The sequence below is a fragment of the Cebidichthys violaceus genome, unplaced genomic scaffold (genome assembly GCF_023349555.1).
Source record: "Cebidichthys violaceus isolate CVI_PGR_0920_01 unplaced genomic scaffold, fCebVio1.0.p SCAF_7, whole genome shotgun sequence".
Lineage (NCBI taxonomy): Eukaryota > Metazoa > Chordata > Actinopteri > Perciformes > Stichaeidae > Cebidichthys > Cebidichthys violaceus.
In genome coordinates, this window is record NW_027176927.1 from 9571410 (window position 1) to 9579901 (window position 8492).

Sequence of the window (8492 nt, forward strand, 5' to 3'; positions counted from 1 at the left end):
AATGATTCATTTCATGAGAGTAGTAAGCAGAATAATGATGGAAAAATTACAACTACTAATAAAAACAGCAGAAGTGGATATAGTAGAATAACGATAACAAAAGCAGTAATGGTATCAGCAATCGCAATGTGACTACTAAGCTGTCAGCGTCTTCCTAGATATTCCCATAACGTGTAAACGCTTTCTTTGTCTTCTGACAGCATTAAACATGACCAATAGTAGCTGACATGAAAGCAATTAAAAATGTCTGAAGACCTCTCCCCATTTTCTCTTGTAAATGGTTAGATGGCCATGATGACTTATTTTGTTTCTGGTTAGCAACCTCTACTTCGTCTACTCTGTTTACTGGCAGATTGCAGCCATGTGTAGTTTAGAGCGCCAACTTCTGAACCAAGTCTGCCACCGGTGTAATCGATTATGTCAGATGTTGAACCTGGCTGCGGGGATTTGGGGATTTTGACGGTGAGCCAGCATGCACAATACCAGCACCTCCAAACCTAAACAACTAATTGGAATTCAGACATAATTCATTGTATTATTCATACCTGTGACATGTCAAAATGCTGTCTGTGAAAATGTAGATTGTAGCATTAATACTTCTCTTAATTGGAACTGAGGGATCTGGTGCATAACTTGCAGCCAGTTTTCTTTGCAGTAATTAGGTAACTATTTTGAGAACATCTTAATCGCAGACCATAATTACATGCATTACATTAACACAATGTGTGATGATCATATAAACAAAAAAAAAAGTCTGGAACATGACTAGAAGCAAATACAGTGTCAGCCATATTGCACTTTGACAATAGTGGTAGTTGTATCGAAGTAGTCACACAATCTAGACAATTGATGAATATTTTATTAGTAATGAAGGAAATATAATTTGTTTTAGTTGTGTTAGTGCATGTTCATGAACATGTAAATTTCTGTAAAATCTGAGCTGAAGCATTACTAAATCATAACTAAAAATCGTGTGGCATTTGCTCTCAGTTGCAGTGCAGCATATCATAACAAATTGAGTTCAGAAAAAGTTCAGACTGAACCCAAAGCAAGTATTTTCACAAATTTGACCGCTGGAATGTTTTCGCAGTCGGTCCAAATAGCAAACGTACCAGTTGTAGAGAGTTAGCTACAGCTAGCTAGCACCGCACAAACAGCCGTGTCTGTGTGCGCAAATCCAACCCATTTCATACTGTGACTACACTCAGAACTCATACGGACATATCTTTGAGACCCACGTAGAATGTTTTTGTTTGTTGTGTTATCTTATTTCAATGCTAAATTAACTTGTTGTACTCTGACCCGGCCAGTAGAGGGCAGTAGTGGACCATCTTCAACATGGGAGATGCCTTTTCTCAGGAACTGCTAGTTTTCTCCTCATTTTGTCAAGAGACCCCACTGACAACAACAAACACTTCTCTCATCATTTCTCCCACTTAACAGGACATTTATGTCTGCTCGCACGCCACCAGTGATTTGTGATTTCCACCTCTACCGCAAGGGAGGATGGGACTTGTCTGAGCCATTAAGAAGAATCTCTCCATCAGCTCAGTTAGTGAAGCTTTTCACATACGTGGTGGGGTCACTTGATTCCCATAGTCCGTTGCAGCACCGAGCTACTCAACCTTCCATTTCATAGGTGTCTCCCACCGCTCCGCGTCCTCATCTCGTTTGGTTTCGCCAGGTTCAAGTTCACATCAAGGCCCATCTTCCTTTGACTAAACAATTACACACCCTCCAACATTTGCTCCGCTATCTGAACACACTTTATGAGGATTGGAAAGTTTAGACTTATTTCAATTATGTTACCGCATCATCCTCATCATCCCAGCTGACCTTTGCTGTCAGTAACATTAGTTCTCTTCAGATTGTCAGAGCAGCCTGGTCTCTTAAATAATACGTTCCCAGACGACGAAGCTTCGTTGTCAATTACGTTTGGAGGTATACATAATTTCTCCCTGATTACATTTGTTTTTAAGGCCTCACAAATATGTTTTTAATCAATGTCTGCAAACAATCAAACAGGACTTTCACCCAGGGGACCGGTGTCTGTGCCTAAACATAATTAACATGTTTTGTTTCAATCCACGACGTAAAAACACATTTTTAAAACTGTGACCCCAATCCAGGAGAAAATGTGTTTCCACAGAACGTACTTGAGAATGCAGTTTAGTTGTGTGGAGGTTATTTTAAAGAGAGCATCTTGTCCATGCTGTTGTCTGATTTATAAAATGCATACAGCCTTGTGACTGTTCCAAGCTCATTGTTACTAACATCCTAAAGCAATTATAGAGAATGTGTCCGGAGGTGAAATAATGGCCCATATATTGATACGGTGTAACTCACTGATCCCTCTGTCTTTGTGCTGCCGTGGCTGTGATTTTATCTTTCCTCCGAGGCCCACGGAGATGTAGCCACATAGACTGACCAGAGTTATTACTTCACTTTACAGCCTGTCACAACACCGACAGCCTCTGGGAACACACCTGACGAGCACAGAAAGGGAAGCAGGTAAGTAGTTTCATAAAAACTAGATCATATCGGTCCGATGTTGTTTTTGCATGGCAGTTAAGCGAAAAATAGCTATCGCGTTCACACTGCCGTTACAGACTCCTCTCTGAAGCCATTTTGTAAATAACACAGTTCAGGAAATCAAAGTGCAACAGCAGATGCGATACTGGTTGGATAGCTACCATGTTTGTGTGGAATGCAAGGTGATTATTTTGGAGGAGAGAGGCATGAAAGTCAGTGAAATACCAATTTGAAGGTCACAACCTTTCGTTGATCTGAGCAGACGGACTGGTTTGTGATCTGAACCTTTCAGACGGAGGGTCGATCTGTGAGAGTGATGCTATACGCTGCTGGTCCAAACAAGGGGAATACAAAGACAGAATATGTTCTTCATATGAAAACAACACTAACAAATGAGTTCCATTAGCCTGTTACACAACTGAGTCCCTCGGGAATTCTATTGACTGGTGCTGACCACAGCAGACTGCAATGAGACTTTTAAAAAGACATAGAAATAGATGTCGCTTGTGTACACTAAACCTGATGGACTACATTGATGAGCAATTTGTATGGAAGATTTAATGGGTCATGATGATATTAATAAAATATATATTGAAGTAAAAAATACACATTGAATGAAGTACTGCTCCCTAAATATGAGTGTATATCAAAATTATATGATATGAATAAATATATATGTTTATCTTTTAATAATCATTACAACTATATGTTTTAATTTATTCAAAGTAAGTATTTGCACGCCAGCTGCTTTTATTGCATTTAGCTTCTCTCCAGCCAAGGCCCCTTTAATTTATTTCATGTTGCATTTATTTTAGGATGACACTCACTCACTATGAATCAGCCCTCATGACAGGATGCTCTGTCACTCGGCAGAGACTCAGACAAAAGCTGGTCTGGTCAGTCACAGTCTTGAGTTCTAGTACATGAACTCACAGTTTATGGTGTAGCCAATGTGTTTCTTATAGCTAACACGACATGTGTTTAACATTTTCCACACAGTTTAACATAAGTTACAATCCCACTGAGCTCCCTTCTCCATTTGCACTTGCTGTCAGTTTGTGTTTGCTCTGCCTTGCAAGAACACTTTTACAGCGTCGTCCTGCTGCTTTCACGTTTGGAAATCCTGTCAGAAAGATGTGTGAGATCCTAAAGGCCTGACTTGTACCATCCCCCCGATAACACGCATGGAAAGCAAATCATGTAACTTTTCTGATAAACAAGCAGCAAATAGTGTTTCTGATCATCTGATTTCTGTCTGTTCTTATGATCTCGAGGCATTCAAAGACGGCCTCTGTGTCTTTTGTTTCTTTTCTCTTTTCACTGTTTAGAGGCGTTGGTAAAGTCACATTCAAGGTTGCAGTAAATAGTGGTGATGTCTTGTGTTGCATTACAGTAAACAGGGCAACACATTGAAGCCAACAAAATCCCAGACCTGCACCTCTCTACTGATGGAGTCAACCCAATGGATCTCAGTTCAGCCTGTACCATTACGTGCTGTGACATGTCTTGATAAAACTTTTAATTGCATCCCTCTGAGCTTTTCTCTGATGCCTGAGACAAATTGACTTTGGGCTAAAAGTCAGATTGTATCAGACATTTTTACTGCAGTCTGCAGCAAATAATCCTTTGTAAATGTGATCTGCACCCCACAAATACCAAGTGAAACACACAGAGGAGCAGATTTACCCTCCTGTCTGCCCCAAGCTCTTTATTTACACCTATTTATATGTTAGTGCGAGAGCTCAACACACTGCAACTGAAGAAAAAAATACATGTCATATCCAGTAAAAGGCTGCAAATGAATAAAACACGATCAAATGAATTTATCAATTTCACAATACATTTGCGGCATAAAGAAACATACTGCAAATAAAAAAAAACACTTTAGCAAACGAAGTACTGCAAATTATACACAACGCAAAAAAGGTTTACAGTGGGACACGAATACTGAGGTCAAACACTCAAAATGTTGATTTGATTTTAGACGGCAGCATTTCAATAATATTGGAGGTATTGGCTTCACACCTAAAACTATTAGCCTTGTACTGTTTTTTATTCTTTAGTGGCACGTGATGGGATTTTATTAGAATCTAGATTCATATTGAAAACTAGAATTACCGTCTTGCAGTTGTATGCATCTGCTAACCAGTCATGTTGCAGTTTACATCCATGTCTGTTGAAATGTCATCACTATTCGTGTGAAATTGCCATAATTAGCATATGAATTCTTGATTTATGGCCAAAAACATGTATTTTGTGAGGTCACAGTGACGTTTAACCACCAAACTCCAATCAGTTGGTCCTCGAGTCCAAGTGGACGATTGTGCCAGATGTAATGATATTTAGGCACCAAATTTAAGAGAATTATTTGTGATTTGCAGACTGGCAAGACTGGATTTGACCTAACTACAACTATTTTACATGTACTTTATTCATTTGGTAGGCACTTTCTGTGATAGATAAAGAAGGAGGGCGAGAGAGGGACAGAAAAAGAACATATGAGTAATTCCTCTCAGAAGAGGAAGCTCTTCAAGCCAATTGTGAGGAGGAGGAAGGATTCTGCTGTCTGCTGGCATAATTGAGTAAGGTATGTCATTCCACCACAGAGGAAGCACACCAGAATCAGCTTTATTGGCCTTGTATGCGTACGCATACAAGGAATTTGGCTCCGGTTTCCACTCCGCTCTCAATGTACATACACTATTTTACAATAAACAAGAGAAAATATATAAAGGATAAAACAGGGCAGCAAAAAAGTAGAACAGATGTTGGTATAAACATTTAACAGCTATATACAATATAAGTATAAATATATATCCCAAAAAGAAGTGTGTATATACACACACACACACACACACACACACACACACACACACACACACACACACACACACACACACACACACACACACACACACACACACACACACACACACACAATAAATAAATATATATATATATTTATATACACACACATGAACATAAACCTATAAACAGGTGATAGTGCAAGTGCACGGGAGAGGACGTTGGATTGAGATTTCCTTCAACTAAGCGAAAGTAGTGGAGTGCAAATTATATTATTTTTCATTATCTTTTCCACAAACAACTATGTTGTGTACTTACAGATCAGAAGGAAAGTCACATTATTTTATAAGCAGGCTGAGGATTAAGGATTTCCGAGGTTCCTGATTGATAGGCGAAGACTCTCGATATCTCAGGACAACCTTACCATTTCATACATGTTCATCCTCAGGCCCGGGTGAGATGCCATGCAATCATTAACTGCCCTGCTGTAGTGAGCCGTAAGCCTCCATCAAGGGGCTGCATTTTGTGGCAGCTGTGGGCAGATCAGAGTTGTGGAAGTGACAGCTATCTCAACTCATAATTGTCATGTATTGCAGTCGTTTTTATCAGTAAAGCTTTGCAGCCACTCCACAATAGTAATAGAAAGACTGTAAGAGTGCAGGCACACTCACAGCATGTGTGGATATTGAGTGGAAGTAGAGCAACTTCTAAAGCTATCCTTTCAGAGTTTGAAGAATTGAACTAAATATTTATATATTAGGACAGGAAAAATATAACTTCGGGAAGCATTAATACAAATATTGTGTCCTCTCTTTGCCACATTTCTTCCTGTCTCTGCATAATGGTACAAATAAGTAAAGTGTATTGCAAGGTCAGGGAAATGCAAACCTGTAGTAGTGTTTCTTGTCCTCATGAACCCACAAAACAGAGATTTAAATGTTGCACAATTTCATAAATTAATCACTTTTACATTTGAAAAAAGAACAAGTCGACCACCTCGGCTTTCCAATACCTATGGAGCAGTTGATAATGTGAATGTTTAATGTTGTTCTATATTGCTGTCATCAAGGAAGTAAGTAGCTTTTTTAGAGTGAAATACAATTAAACTGTATTTTGAAATATTTCCACTTAAATCTTTTGTGCCTTATCAGTTATACCACCTCTCATGAATGTACTTCATTCATGAATGCGTCTACACACTTGATCTGTTTTGATATTATGGTTTTGAAATAAGTAATTTGCAAATATGTAATTCATATATTTCTGATCATATACAGTTTTACCATATGTTCTTGTGGTTTGCCATTATTTTCACAAGTCCCCTTCAATGACCAATCTCGAAAACCCATTGAAAACGTCAACTCCAGACTGGTGAACGCCTTTAACTCTGAGACTGCCCATTGATCCAACGACTCATTATTCCGAAACCCTAATAGTCCGAAAACTGTCCCACTGGACAGAAAAATGTGTACGTCCGCCCTTTATCTCTCAAACAAAGGCCCATTTATTCCTAAAGCCCATTGTTTCAAAAATACACTCTCTATTTGCAACAAACAGAAGCACATGGCCAATCATTATGTAGACTGACAACCTTCGGAGGCATGGCCATGACACACCGCTCTGCCTCTCATTAATCAGAATATCAGGGTAAGCCAATCAGAGGTAGATAGGGACGGTCATGACTTCACCCTTGGTGGGAAAAAATATAAAGTTGGGTATGTCCGATAATGTCACTCTGCATGATCATTAGCATGTGCTTTTGTTCTTTGGTCGTATTTTAAGAGCAATGGACCTTCAAAGCAATGGCCTTTGGGATAACGGTCAGACAATTGTTGAGGTGATCAGACTATTTAAAATGTTACTTTATATCAATTTTTTATTTGGATTTTTCTACATCACAAACAACAAAATAACTATTCAATAAACCGTGCACCACTAGAACACTGGATTTCCATGAAACTCACAGAAGATGTTAATGGTGTAATGCTGAGTGTGTTCCCCTGCTGTGTGATATAACATTGCAGAACCCCTTTTCTTTGTGTGTGTGTGTGTGTGTGTGTGTGTGTGTGAGAGAGAGAGAGAGAGTCAAAGTAAAAGTGCACTAAGTGATGTAATGGACTCTTTTTATCTATCCAGCAGGATTTAATTGCAGGGACAGGGTTTAAAAAGCTTGCAACCCTTGTGACATCCAAATTTAAGTATCGCTGGGGGAAAACAACACTTCCACACCCCTCCAACTGACGACACACACATTAGACACACACAAAAGTTTAATTATAGGTTTTGTCCTAAATTAGATTGATCCTTAATATTCTCTTTTTTAACAATGCTAATATCTGAAAGTTTGTTCATGATCTAAGATCACAAAGAATATATAAGGAGCACTGGAATGAAAGGTAGAGCAGTGAATATAATAATACTTTTTTCAATTGAAGTGAATGGCTCATATTGTTCCTGCGAACATCCACCCACTATCCAGTTAAAAATAGTGATGTTCTCATTAAGCACAGTCTGGCAAGCTGTTGTGACAGTCTATGTCAAATTATGCTCTCAAATTACCATGTAGCATTGAACAAAGCTGTTCAATTAATCACTGAGACGACTGACTGGCATTAAACTGCCCCCTAAATACAGGGGTGTGTTTCTTTTTTGCATCTACATATGAATATAAAATCTGACAGCTTCACAGCTGAAACATTACTTAGCTGTGAAGCCAATAATAGATTTCTTTTGTTACATTCGAGGAAGCACAACACGCTAACCCACATTAAACACATTGACATATCACTTATGAGGTCGCTTGTTTGATGGTGTGAAACAGATGTTGCTTATTTACACATCCAGCAGGCAAGGAGTGACATCAGCAGTCATTCATTCTGGTCAAATGATTAAGCTAAGTCCAATATTCACTTTCAGCTTTGTTTTTGGTCTCCACCAGCTCCTGAGATAGCTGCTAAAAGCTCCTCTGTGTTCACTTGCCAGTTAGTTGCTAGCTGTGTCTGTCAGCTGATGGATGCTGGGTAAGTGGTGAACAGTAGGGTTCATCAGAGCTGTTTCACTGAAACCAGGTTAATGTGAGCGTTTGGACTGAACTAAAATAAAACACCTAACCCAAAGACTTTAAAAAGCTCTGTAGAGCTGAGGGGAACCGCTTG